Raw genomic sequence first — 14561 nt, 5'->3', positions numbered from 1 at the left:
TGAAAACCATAATTAATAATACTAACATCATCAGCTATCTTGAAGACAAGTGAAATCATTCAGCTCTGGCTCCATTTATTGCTTAAACAGCTAGGTTTGAACAGCTTTCCCAAGCTGAGAGTGACCGAGCCAGTAAAATTAGCAAAACCCAGTTAATTTCACTAAAAGGAAATTATGTTAGCATGAATTGATATTTTTAATGACCCCATGGCTATTCCTAAATAAATGCATGTTTCTTATTTTATTTTATATTTTAAAATGAGAAACCATTATTTGTTTACAAAATTGGGAGATTTTATTTTAATTCTAATTTCAGTGTTGGTAGAGGTATTGTGAAACTCAGAACCTCATATACTACCAGTGGGGTGTAAATTGGTACAATAATTCTGGGTGCACTTAGAAAACACATGTCAGGCACTTCAAATGTGCTCACATCCTTAGACTATATAATTCCACTTCCACAAATTTATGCTAAGTACAATGTCAGCAGTGAACATAAAGATTTTAGTTGAAGGGTGTTCATAGAAGTGCCATTTATATAGTGAGATATTGAAAATAGTCTCAGTGTCCAACAATGGGTAAATGGTAAAATAAATTATGGGATATTCACAGGATCAAATATTACACAAACATTAAAACCACATTTTAAAGTAATTGGAAGTTAAAGGATGCAAAGTTTACTTTTTGTAAACTTTGTGAAAGCAAAGTTTTATCTTCTGTGAAAACAAAGCAAAATAAAAACTGGAGAGAAATATTCTAATATACTATTAGCAATAGTAATTCAGAGAAAAACTCAGATAGTTCAGAAAAATCAGTACACATTTTTTAAAAAGACAGAGTGTGGTTTAAAATGCTGTTAAGAATCAGTGTAAGCTTACCTATCTAGGTTTGGACTTCACTCTGATGCCATTTTGTAGTGTTAGGGAATATTAAAATTTTTCAAGTCTGAATTCAATAATACTGTTTCATAGAATCCAGGATACAATCCATGGTCAGACTTGCTTTATTTACCACCCAGAAAAATGCTGCCAGTTTAACTATGGCAGTGTTTAATTTTAGTTTAAAAGTTTAATGTGAAATGTATATCTTAGAATTGATGAATTATTGTAATGATATTTGTGATACCCATTTTACATTTCCCTGTCTGTATCTTGCTTTTATCTAACAATACTAGCAATTTTGCTCAGCTAACATTAAATAGAGAAACAAGTTTTCCATGAGAGAAACATATTTTTTTTCCTGAGGAGAAAGAAGTTAACAGTAGTTGAAAAGAAGATGGTAAATCTCATTTCTATCATATGCTGGATTGAGTCTCTGGCTGTTTCTGATATATTAATATATATTTTTTAAAAACCTGCTGCATCTAGCTGCTTTACAAAATGTGATTTAGATAGTTGATGGCCAAATTTAGTTGAGAAATGTTCTTATTCTCAGTTGTGTGTAAAAAAGAAAAAAAAAAAAGTATGCTGAACCACACGTATACAAATGGGAAGAAGACCTGGCAATAAGAAAGGTTTAAACATTTTCCATTACTATGTGCACTTTATATATTAAATTGATATACTTATTTAAAAATACATAAATCATCCTGACTCTTTACATTTGATCTGAACACACTCAAATTTATGTTCACTCTCCTATAAAAGAAGCTCTCCATATGGAAGAGGGTAGGGGGCCAGATTAAGAAAAGTTTTTGTGTACTACCCTTATAGTTATTTTTAACTTAAAATCTTTCATTTCTTTTTCCATGTTTCATTTTATTCTTTGTTTATGAAAAGTGGTGAAAGCAGGATGACATTTCAAACTGCTTTGTTGACCATACCAAACTTAAAAAAAAAAAAAAAAAAAACAGAAAGAGGACAAGATGACAAGATACAATTTACTTTTAGTTTAAATGAAAAAGTAACAATTCCAACTTAACCCTGTGCTCTGAAAATGTTTCTGATACAAAGATTTAGGTTTTCAAATTTTAGTCAAAATTTCTTTCTCCTTATATTTTCTGTTTAGCATGGGTACTGTCAGGGAATGAAGAGTAGCCAAAAAGTCTTAAAAGAAATTGCACATCAATGTGAACAAATTTACATGGAGTAGACTGAGGAGTGAATGCAAAGGAATCCCAGGTTAAGTGTCTTAAGATGTTCAACTCAAAACTATATCAATGCATAAGAAAATAATACAGTTTACAGAGACTTTAAACCATCACATCTGTAGTCATTTCACTTTTTTCCTTATTAAGCCAGACAAACTTATCCAACATATTATTGTATGATTCCATACAGATTTCAAGGATAGGAAAGAACAGTTTGTACTGGAAAAGGAGAAATAATGGCCTTTCATCATTGTGTGCATATGTGTGTGTGTGTGTGTGTATTGGGGGGGGGGCAGTGAAATCAGAATTGAGGCCAGTAAAGGCCCATATTTCCTATGTGCCTGCTAAGTGTTAGACACTGCAATTTGAAGGGTAAATATGGGCTGCGAAGGCTAAATTCCTGATTAATGTACGTGTAAATGAAAAGGCAATGTTTTCCTTCATGTTAATTATTAATCAAAAGGCTATACAAAAGTTTAGCAACAGCTAGTATTTTGCTTTTTTATGATCAACAAAAGCTCACATTTCATTCAGGGTTTAGTTTTTATTTTGTTTAAAAATCAGAATACATGTTCTAGAGAAGAAAATAGAAGGGATAAACAGAAACCCAAGCCTATTGATGTGAGTGCCCTCAAAGCCTCTGTGTAACCTAAACTCAGCTAAGCTGGTTAGAGTTTCCTATAAATGCCAATAAATGAGAAAACAGAACAAAAGAAATAGTGTCTTGAAACACTGCTAATTAACCGAAATTTGCCATTGATAAGCTATTTTTTCAACCCTATCCTTAAAAGATGCATTCTACGTGACTACCAATTTGTGGAATTCAAAAGTGTTTTCCTGCAAATTCAGAGAGCTGACCATTCTTTAAAATGTTATCCAGTCTTACAAAGACTTTTGATATGCATTTGTTAAATGAATAGATTAGAATTGCTTTTCATTTAATCAAAAAATTAACTAGTAAGACAGATGAAATAAATGAAACACTCAATTACCAAAAAAATTATATTAACTATATAAATAAACACCCAGAGAAACTTATTTGCAAGTGCTCCACTTCTGAAACATACCCATTATCTTTCTAAGTATCAACTTTCTATAATGTTCAGTTGCATAAAGGCTCAGATGCCTTTATTTTATTTTAAAAATTAATTTATGATCAATATAAACAAACCACCAACCTTTATTCCAGCCAGCAGTCACAAGATATTTTGGTTTGGATCAATAAAATCTGAAAGACAAACACAAAATATTCAGTAAATTAAATCAGCTGAATGATCTAGACTATTTGCTAAGGACAACAGTGAAGCCAGGAGAAATTAGATGACATCTCCTCATGCCATAAAATGAACTGTCAGAATACACACCCTTTACAATCTAAGAGAATTATAAGTTATTAAATTTTAAACTTAAATTATTTGCCAGATTTCACTTAAAAACATATATTAGATGCCAAAATTAGGTCCTAGTTTTATTTTCAGCAGTTCCTATTTATTTATAGTAGAACAATTCTCAAAGTTACATTCTAAAACACCCAACACCCCCCAAAATTTCTTTTTGAACTATCATTTCTCTTGAAAGATATTTAACTAAAACAATAAAGCTGATGCATTTGGATCCTTAATCTGACTTAATGTACACAGAGAGTCTGTAGGATCAACAATTAGTCTAAAGGTAGCAAAGGAAAATATGACAGACAGTTTTAAGGGCAACTTTTCAATCTCCCCATTGGTCACTTCTAACCCAAGCCTTGCCACCAAAATTTGCTAAGGACCATACTGCCAAATGAAAGTAATAGACGATAAATCAAATACAAAAGCAAACCAAAATATTCTGTGTCAAATGTCCACCTATCTTTTGAACAACTGGTAAAGAAAAGAACCTCAAAATGAAAAAGAGTGAGATCCTCAGTTTGCTTCAGGGGCATCTATGGCTACATCTCCGATTAAAAAACAGGTTGAATTCTAGAAGTGTATTTGTGAGTTATTCACTTGTAATTTAGAATGTGTTCTTCCATATGAGAATGCTAGAAATGATTCATTATTAGACTCTTAGGCAAAGTACAAAAGGCTAAATGAACCTAAAACAGCAATTATTTTATGAAAAGAGTAATATAAAGCAATATCAAGGAAATTCTAGTAAACAAAAACAAAAAATACTGAATATGAAATAGTTAATTTTTAAACCTAAGGGCAGGTGCTTAAGAAAAGTAAACATCATCTAAAAATGAAATGATAGGTGGCTACATTCACAGTGATGAAAACAAACAAGTAATAGGGGAATTTTGAAGGACTTTCAAGACTAGAACATTTGACTTCATTTTCCTTTGATATAGTGTTATTATTTTGCTATAAAGCCCACAGTTCCCAAACTATGTGTCATTGTGCCCCAGGGTGCCACAACAAACTTACAGGGGAATGGTGAAATATTTTCAATGGTTAAAAAAAACACAGCAAGATCTATTGGATACCACACAAGCTACTAGCTCAAAGTAGTTGAAAGTTTCAATATTATGTCACACTACATTCCATTCAGTGCTGTCATACCTTTCAAAGCTGGGGCTTTTATGCTGTTTGTGATATAAAAGCAAGTACTTCATGAAATCAACACGGAATAAGGAATGAGCAGCATCTAATCCGACTCCAAGGTTTGAGAAGCTGGGCAGCACCAAGAGACACACATCTCATTAGGAAGTAATTGTCGGCTTCTAAGTATAGAATGAAAATATCTTTTTCTTTTAACTTATGTCTAATATTTTTTCAAAGGGCCACTACATTGTTAGAACACAAATACTTCATATAGTACATAAATGGAAATGTTAGGTACTCCTTTCAGCCTAGAGAAGTTATGCAAATAATTACTGCAATAAGGGGGTCTAAACCCAGAAAGTTTGGGAACCTTCTGTATTAAACATAGATTGCTTGTTTTACTTTTCATTTTCTCTGCCATTTTTAAAGAAAGAAAACAGGAGATATAAAAGACTAATAAAGGAGAGAAGGGGAAAAAGAGGGAGAAAAATAGATTTCTAATATAATGAAAACGCTTGGAGAGTGTGAAGAATAATGGTTCAAAACCCTGAGTGTCCGTGTGTGTGTATGTATGTGTGTGTTTGTGTGAGAGAAAGAGAAAAAGAAAACTGTGTTTATGTGACTGACTGTGTGTGTGTGTACACGTGTTTGTACTGTGTGTGTGTGTGCACAAGATGGCGAAAATAGTACCATGAGCACTAAGGGATGAGAGACAACAAACAGTGGGCATACTGCATATATGTACATTTTAGACATCATTCCCTAAGAAAAAGAGAGATATTGGAAAAGAGATTTAATTCAGATTCAAATATTCACTAGAAAAAAAAGTGAGGCTGTTTTCCTAGGATCTTGTATGGTGCCCAATACTTAAAATGTGTTCAGTAAAACTTGAATGTATATTAAACGATGAATTCCAGGATGATACTGTTAGTTACCAGCTCAAACGTTTTAAAGTAGAGAGTGGTTCATGAGTTGCATGAATCAGGGAAAGACTATTAGGAACTGCACATATGTTAATATTCCTTTAGATATATTGGATTCTATCTCCTTTACATGCACTCCCAAATATATACTTTCAAGTAAAAACAAAAACATACTTGTGTAGTTTTCCAAAAGTCAGGCCTTACAATACATGAGCTTGGCTTCTTTATGTGTTCCATAGTGTTACTGGGAAGACATTCCAAATTGCAGTCACCACTCCTACCCCACCACCAAGCCCTATCTCCAAATAAATCTTTTTAATTTTCTTTTTGATATAACATGAGTAAAATGTAAACTTCATATAAGATATCAAAGCTATTTTTAGCTACTTGAACCTTGTATTTGAACCCTTAGGCTTAGCAAAGTGTCCAACATGTAGAAGCATATCAGTTTATATTTGTTAAATGAATGCGGTGCTTAGTGTTATAGCTTTCCGATGCTTTTTCAAATTAAAAGAAACAGTCGAAAATTTCCTTTTTTGGTGGAAATAAGAAAAATCCCATCCTTGCCCTACCTGACTTACACCGAAAATACTTAATGGAAGTAAAGTTTGAGGGAGAAGAGGCATTCACTTTCGACCTGGTGTACCCAAGCTCTCTTACAGTTTTTGTTTCTTTTTTCTTATCTTAAGAACACTTCCATTTGCAGCCCCAAGAGCAGCTGCTTTATAAATAGCACCCTAGACTTTGTTTTCCCCTCAACCAACCCAGTTATTGAGCTAGTAGGCACAGAATAGGAAAGACTTATGTTGCCCTAAGGCTCAGTCTTCACTGTGAACATCTGCCATTTCAAACACACAGGTCAAGATGTTTTTGTATAGGTTTTTGGCTAAACAATGACCTAAGCATAACTCTTAAATGAAATCCTTTCAGTAGGGTTCAGCACCTGCTTCCAGGCAGCTTAACACATCAGCATACTAAATGCATCAATTTTCCATCCTCTAAGTCTTTCTCCACATCAAAATAGTATGGGAAATATCAGAAAAAAAATCTTGAGAGTTAATTGCTAAAACTTTTTTCTTTTTCCAGTGAGAAATGAGCTCATGTCTTCATATTATAAATCATGCTGTGATGGCTGGACAAAAATTATAAACCTTAAATCAAGCTGAAGTATGACTGTTTGCATGTCATAAGGAATAAAAGGTGAAAGTAGCAGACATTTTAACTATTAGATTATCATGGTCAGTTGCCAATTGAAAAGCCACCTTTCATACCTCTTTCTATGCTTCTCCCTTCTTAAAGTTACACATTACCTTCTTGATTTTTAATTTACAGAAACAAATGTAGGGAATATTGCAGTTGCAAGACAAATTAAAAATCAATTCTAGTAATATACTTCCATGAATTGTAACAAAGGCAGTATACAAAAGCTAAATGTCAATACGAGGGGGATATAAGGAAGAGGTATGAGATTCTTGGTGTTACTGTTGTTGTTTCTCCTTTTTATTTTGCTTTTTTGGTTTTTATTCTTCATTTTTTTCCCTCTTCTTTCTTTGTGGAAGAAATGGAAATGTCCTCATATAGATTGTGGTGGTGAATGCATAACTATGTGATTATACCAGGAACCATTGTTTACTTAGGATGGATTGTATGATGTGTGAATAAAACAGTTTAGAAAATAAACAGAAAGATACAAGTTTTGGAGAAAATGTGGAGAGAAAGATATACCTATTAACTGTTGATAGGGAAGTAGAGTGGTGCAGCCCATCTGGAGGGCATTGTGGTGGTTCCACAGGAGGCTAAGTATAGGGTTACCATATGATTCTCCAACCCCGTTATTAGGTATATACTTGGAAGAACTGAGAACAGGACACAAACGGACATTTGCACACTAGTGTTTATGGCAACAGTGTTCAAGATTTGCAATTGATGGAGATAGCCTAAGGGTACATCAGCTGATGAACAGAAGGGTGAACTGTGGTGCATGCATGCATTGGAATATTGAGCATCTGTAAGAAGGAATGAAGTTGTGAGGCATGCAACTAGGTGAATGAAACTTGAGGGCAGTATGTTGGGTGAAATAAGCCAGAAAGGAAAAGACTAACATGGTAACGCGTCACTAATGGGTTCTAAATATAATGTGCAAACACTGAGAATTGAATTCAAGAGTATAGGTTATCAGGGATGGCTTATTGTAAAGCCTCCTAGACTGTAAGCTCTTACAGCAGTCACATCTATTTCTAAATTGTTACAGTTATTTCTAAAATCTGACATGCTGGGCTCTTTGTGTATAACCTGGTCATTCCCTAGAACTTTGGGTATTTGTGTGACACCTGAGACTCAGAGCTAGAGTTCTGCATCTATGAAAGTAACAGCATTACAGATACTGTTTAAAAGCTGAAAAAGAGATCAGACTCCAGTTAGAGACATAAGTTAAGCTGATCAGGATAGGACTAAGGCAAATCAGACTAAAGGGTGACAATATTAGGTGTATTTTAAAACTACAACTTCCATGTGAGAACAAAGGAAGAGATGTTTATTTGGTGCAAAATTTATATTTTCTGTAGCAGACTATCCAATTTAACTTGTATGGTCCATTTATTAGAACACTATACATGGAACCTTGAATATGGAGTGAGAACTTGTTGGTTTGTACAGGTTACTGTGATGCCCTGATACACCCCAGAGTAATTTGGGTAGAGAATAAAAAGTATTTGCAAAGCCCCTTTGAGGGACTGGGGGAAAATGTGGAAATATTAAACTTCCTCACCTGGAGAATTCCTGGTATTCTCACAAGCATCAGGGACTACCAATTTAATAGGCCAAGCCCTTGATTGTGGGGCTTGTCCCAACTTATTTCTGCAAAGGAGAAGCTAACCCTACTTATAATGGTGCCTAAGAATCAACCTCAGAGAACCTCTGTTGTTGCTCAGATATGGCCTGTCTCTCTCTAAGCCAACTCTGCAGGAGACTCCCGGGATGAGCCTGGACCTGGCATTGTGGAATTGAGAAAGCTTTCTGGACCAAAAGAGGGAAGAGAAATGAAACAAATTAAAGTTTCACCAGCTGTGAGATTTCAAATAGAGTTAAGAAGTCATTCTAGAGTTTATTCTTATGCATTATACAGATATGCCTTTTTAGTTTTTAGTGTATTAGAAGGAAATATCTGAAACTGTTGAACTGTAATCCAGTAGTCTTGATTCTTGAAGATGATTGTATGACTACATAGCTCTTAAAGTGTGACAGTGTAATTGCAAAAACCTTGCAACTGAAACTCCCTAATTTATCCAGTGTGTGGAAGATGAGTAAGAAAGCAAAGACAAACAGTAATAAATAAGGGTGGGGGGGGGGTTAATGGGCATGGGATGTTTTGGGTGTTCTTTTTAATTTTTCTTCTTTTTTTTTTTGTAGTAATGAAAATGTTCAAAAATTGATTGTGGTGATGAATGCACAGCTATATGATGATACTATGAACCACTGATTCTGTACTTTGGATGATTAACTCATATGTGAATACATCGTAATAAAATTGCATACCAAAAAAAAAAAAAAGAAGCCAGATACCAAAAAAATCAATTGTATTAAAAACATAAATTGAAATGCTCTTTATTTGTTTATAATCCTTAAAACAAAAAAAAAATACAGAGTGGTTTTTATAAGTATTGCTTAGTTTTTCAGATATCCAAAGTTCTGTGCCATCAGAGAGTTTACTCAGAATCTGGTGGGATAGGGCATAGTGAATAAGACAAAACATGAGTAGTCATGATGCAAATAAGAGCATACCTGTTGTCATAAAGAGCCATGTGATCTCAAAGAAAGCAAAGATGGAATCCTGTTATACAGATAAGAAAAGGATTCATAGAGGAAGTGGCATTTGAGTTAGCTCTGAAAAGAGGGAAAGGATTTTGATAGGTATAGATGGAGTAGAAAGGAGGCCAGTTCAGACAATGGACATATCAGAAACCAAGTGATGGAACAAGCAAAACACCCACAGTCCTATTTATTGGAATGTAGCACACAAGAATCCCAATATTAGGAAGAAAGCTAGATTGCATCTATATAAAATGTAACGGCCTTGAAGGTCATCTAAGGAGACTATGTAATTAAATGTACTTAATTTTGTTGGCTAAAGTGAACCTCTGAAGGTTTTAAACTTGAGAATGGCATAACTAGGCAATTTAATCTAGCAATTGCTGTAGATTGGATTGGAGGTAGGGAGAGATTAAAGGAGAGCAGACCATTTAAGTGGCTTCTTTAAAAGTTAAAGTGAAGGGTAGTGAAGGACCAACTCAGGTAGAAGCAGTGCTCTGGCAATGGTATAGGTGAGTACAACCTATGGGGTTCAGAGATCGACTGGATATGAAAGGTGTGGGACAGAGAAAAGGAGCCAGGAGAATTCTGAGATCTTGAGACAGACTGACTTCAGAAAGATGGTGCATTTTTAAAAACGGGGAAGTCTATCAGAAGATCAGGTTTCTGGGCAGATGTAGAGAGTGATGGCCTTTACTGGACACATTGAGTTTCTGGCAGGATAATCAAGGGCAGGTATTCGTCAGGGAACTGACCACTTCAGAGGGGGTATGACTTTGTGTTATGATGATATAACTAGTTGTAGTAATGTAACTATATCGTTGTAGAGTCACAGCATGTGTGTGCATGTGTGTGTGTGCTCCAAATCTTGGAGTTAGTTTGTCTAGTCAGCCCACATTATAGTATATTCAATCACACTTTGCCTTGATAGGATAGGTATAATATTAATAGAGTACTAGCTGAGTAAACCCACATTGTTATTAATGAATGCCATATTCTCCCTGCCTAGACTATAGCTGCTCTGGGTCAGTGACCATCAAGTTCATGTTTTTATCCCAAGCACTTAGAATGGTGCATGGCACAAAGTCAGGATCTATAAATGTGGAATGAGTCACTCCCTGGGAAAAGAGACTGAGTCATGGGCACTCCAACTAATTTCACCTCTAGAAGTTGTATTATTCATACAAAACAACAACATCAGGAAGCCAGGCACTAGGCATCACTCTTAATGGAATGTTCTATACTTTGATATGTTTGCTGTAGCTGCTGTAAAAATGATTGACTTCCATTTAAAGTGAAGATGCTGCAAATGCCTAAATCATTGAATCTGTATTATGAAAACTATACCATTCTTTGTAACAACAACAATAGGAAATGAGCATTAAGTGTTTAATATATAGGCCATTAGTACAAAGCATATCACATGAATTATTCATTTAATCCTCATGAGACCAAATAAAGCAGATACTATTATTATTCCCACAAGGAAACTAAACATTAAATACCCAGTACCTATCATAAGATAAAGATTCCTAGTGAATTGGCATTATAACAATTTCCCTTATTGCGGCAAAGGAACAATAGAAATCAGAGATGAGGTGAAAATACGTACTTATAGTCTCTGTATATTTATAATTTTATTTATCTTTGTTTTTCAGCTTAGGGTACTGAAGGTTTTCTCTAACTGTTTGATTCTCTAAGGAATTCTGTTATCAGGCACCTTCAAATTCAGGCAGAAACAATAAGGAGCAAGTATGCTTTGGAGAAACGCACTAAGAAAAAAATGTCTGGAATTTGTGAAACGGAAAGACCCCAGTCTTCTGTATTTCTTACTGTTTAAGTATTTTATGTGGAACAAAAATTTTGGAAAATGGCAGTATTTATGTTTTAGAAAACGTTTTATTAACACTATCTCAAAGGTCTATGGTAAAAAGGTCTATGGTAAAAAGGCCTGACATATTCTCATCCAAGGTACTTTCTTTTTTTCTTTTTGTGGCTCTTATTTTAACAATGCTAGTGATATGAATAGTTTAAGAAGTTAATTTATTCAAGACCTATGATGAAAAACAGTAAAAAGAAGTATGGATCATTCAATAGTTAAAATGTATCTACTATCTTGGATTTATTTGGATAACAAGGTAGTAGAGTTGAAGAATGAAGGAATCTGAGAAAGCCAATAAGCTTATATTTAGCCACATAAAAACTGTCCACTAGTCAAATTATTAGTTTTCAAAGTCCTACATTTTTCTTGATATGGTTTTATAGTAAACCAAATGCATTATTAATTATTTGTTCAAAATCTTTAATGAAGCAACTTCTCATTACTACTTAACATTTACAACTGAGATTTGTGAAGATGTGGGAAATGTGTGGCACACACAGGACAAACATAATGTTCCTTGTGTCTAACATCAGGATATTTTTGTGATCAATGCCAAGCCTAGATTTTCTCCAATATGGAAAAATACACATTCTCCTAGGCCTACTAGAAAGTAATTTGGTTATCTCAGATTTGAATTTCAAAGGGATGTACAGCTATAGGAAATTCTTAACAGTATGGTAAATCTGTTCCCCAGAGCTCTAATTTCCTGAAAACTCTAGTAAGACACTAACAAGCCAAATCCAGAGCATTCCACACATTTCTAGACCCACTTTCCTGAGTCACAGGCTTTCTCCTGGATGAGAGCAGGTGTATTTAATTCCTATATATGTTGCTGTTATAACTCAATTCTGGATAATTTAATTAAAAAGTGTAAATCCCCAACAGAGGTATAAAAGGACTGACTTCAGTACTATTTATTATAAAGAACATTTTCATCTAGTTTAATATTTCTATTGCATTTCATGTTACATAAGAGGGACCAAGCAAGAAGTCAGGAATTCCAATGGGATTTACACATTAGAATGGGAAATCCTATGGCTGGAACAAATGTAGCTACAGCAAAAGCTGGGGTTTCCTATGAGTCTGAAAGCATTAATGTAGAAAACAGATTTTAGTATTTAACCACAAGTTAACTATTAAGTGCTTTCTCAGATTCCGCCATTAGTTAATGTACTAATCAGGGGTTAAAGTTTTAATTTTCTGCAAAGTGGCACTGAAGCAAAAAAGCATACAGTGGAATTAAAATAGCCCAAATTAACTGCACATCTTTTCCCTACAATTCACATATCCATATAAGTCGTCTTAGAACTTACAAAATGTTTTAAACTTTTTATTGAAACTACAAGCTAAATAGTATAAATGGTGGTTAAATTTCTAACCTGGTCTACTTCTTCCTTCATATAACTGAAGTTGTGCTGAATAGCTAATAAGATGTTTATGGTCTGACTGTGATACAAAATACATCTTCACCAATACTGCAGTAATGTTTTCCCAAGTGATACAAAATACATCTTCACCAATACTGCAGTAATGTTTTCCCAAGTGGATGGAGTACACTTGGGAGTTAGTCATTCACTCTCCTAACTCATTTTTTTTTTTTAAATACTCACTACAAGGCAGTCTCTTTTTGGAAACTGGGATGTAATGGTGGTGAATAAGTTATCAAGAAGGTTCCTACCCTTTGGGGTTTTCATTCCTCTGTTAGAACAAGAAGACAACAGATAATGATGGCTTCTTTGAAGAAAATAAAGCCGGCTAATGAGTATGCAAATGACTGGTAGTAGAGAAACTTTCTCCATTCCCATTCCAGCATAAGAAATAGTAGAAGCTAAAATACAATCATCACAGCAAGAGGCTAGAACCTCACCTGCTGCTCCTTCAGAGTGCAACATTTTAACCAGCAGATCCTTGACCTACAACTGTCTGATCTTTGTCCAATCGTATGAGTGTTAAGTCTGAAAGTGCAAATTTAATAAATTCATGTGACTTCTGAAAGTGTCCAAAAATAAGTGCAATTTGGGGGACTAGTAATGGCAGCAGTGGTGCAAACACTGATACTAACACCTTATATCTGGAGAGCTTTAAGTTCTTGTACATATTAAGTCTTGCTTAATCTTGTAAGTGAAGACTGATACCTCTGATGACCTAGATTTAGTGGCTCTGACTCACTGTCAGGCTTGACACCTGCTTCCCAATAAAAGGTAATCTTTAGTAATGGGTTATCCTCAAACTGTTTAGCTTGCCAACGTTGTCAAGTGTCATGGGAGAAAGAAAGCATTCAGAGACAAAGGAAAACAAATGACCAAATTTTTTGTTATCTTTGTCCTATGAAAGTTTTTCCACGTTTAATTGTACTTCATTTCCATGTTTTTGACTTTATAAAAAAATAGTTATACCAGATGGGTTTTTAATGAATTAACTCTTTCTTGCTTGAGCCAGGCACAAAGTTACTTATAATATACCAGCTGATAAAATTATTGCTGGACATACATCTTCAACCAGCTAAAAGAAGAAAGAAAATAAGCTTTGACAGCAGTCAGGCAACACAAATGTACTCAACATGAAGACAGCAGGCATTAGCCTTTGCAGCAGGTCACCCTGTCACTTCTCAAAGGACACAGACCTTGATGGACGAGTGTCACAGCAGAGTAACTATATACACTCTTTAGCAGTCAGAGAAAGTCAACAGGCCTCTCCCTGTCGGTAATGAACCCAATTACCAACTCTTGTTATGTGTGTGTCACAGTCGCAGTCATTCTGCACAATTGCTATTGTGTTTCCATCTGCCAGATTTCAGTTTGCCTTTGAGAACAGAGATAAGAGATTTAAGTTCTTTAACAAGATTTTTTTTAAAAAATCTATTGGTAATAGCTGACAAGGGACATTTAAATAATTGAGGATTTGTATTTTCTAATCAACCTCAAATCCAGGAAGGCTAAGTTGCTAAAAAGGCAGAGTGAATGAACAATATAATTATTTCTTGACTTGTGGTTACTTGCCTCCAAACAAATTTATTGAGCAAGATAAGAGTCAGTGTAATGGTGCATCATGTAAACTACCTTTGACTTCCTGGTATTAAATTGTAACTACTGACAACATATCAGTAAACGGTTCACTGTGTAACAGTGTATTTAATCAGCAGGGGTAAATATACTGTTGGATCTCACAAGGGTTAAAATCAGGCTATTTCCAAATTCAAATGCACTTTTCTTATAGCATCCCTAAGAGGGACAGAAGATGCAAGGGTTGTTATACCTCTTTTTGAAAAAGAGAATCAAGCTTCAGGCAATCAAAGGAATGTCTTATTGTCTAAGTTGTCAGAAGCACAATTGAGG

At 34.6% G+C, this 14561-nt stretch overlaps 1 protein-coding gene across 2 annotated transcripts in view; it reads right to left on the bottom strand.

The window, feature by feature from the left end:
* Positions 1-14561, bottom strand: part of MAP2 (microtubule associated protein 2) — a 291614-nt gene that overhangs the window by 219272 nt on the left and 57781 nt on the right. For both annotated transcript variants that reach the window (XM_037849208.1, XM_037849209.1), the window contains exon 2: positions 3268-3317. The gene's annotated coding sequence lies outside the window, so the exon portion shown is untranslated. The remainder of the gene's footprint in view (positions 1-3267; positions 3318-14561) is intronic.

Source organism: Choloepus didactylus, chromosome 9 (assembly GCF_015220235.1).
Source record: "Choloepus didactylus isolate mChoDid1 chromosome 9, mChoDid1.pri, whole genome shotgun sequence".
NCBI classification, from domain to species: Eukaryota; Metazoa; Chordata; class Mammalia; order Pilosa; family Megalonychidae; genus Choloepus; species Choloepus didactylus.
This window is presented reverse-complemented; position numbering and strand designations above follow the sequence as displayed.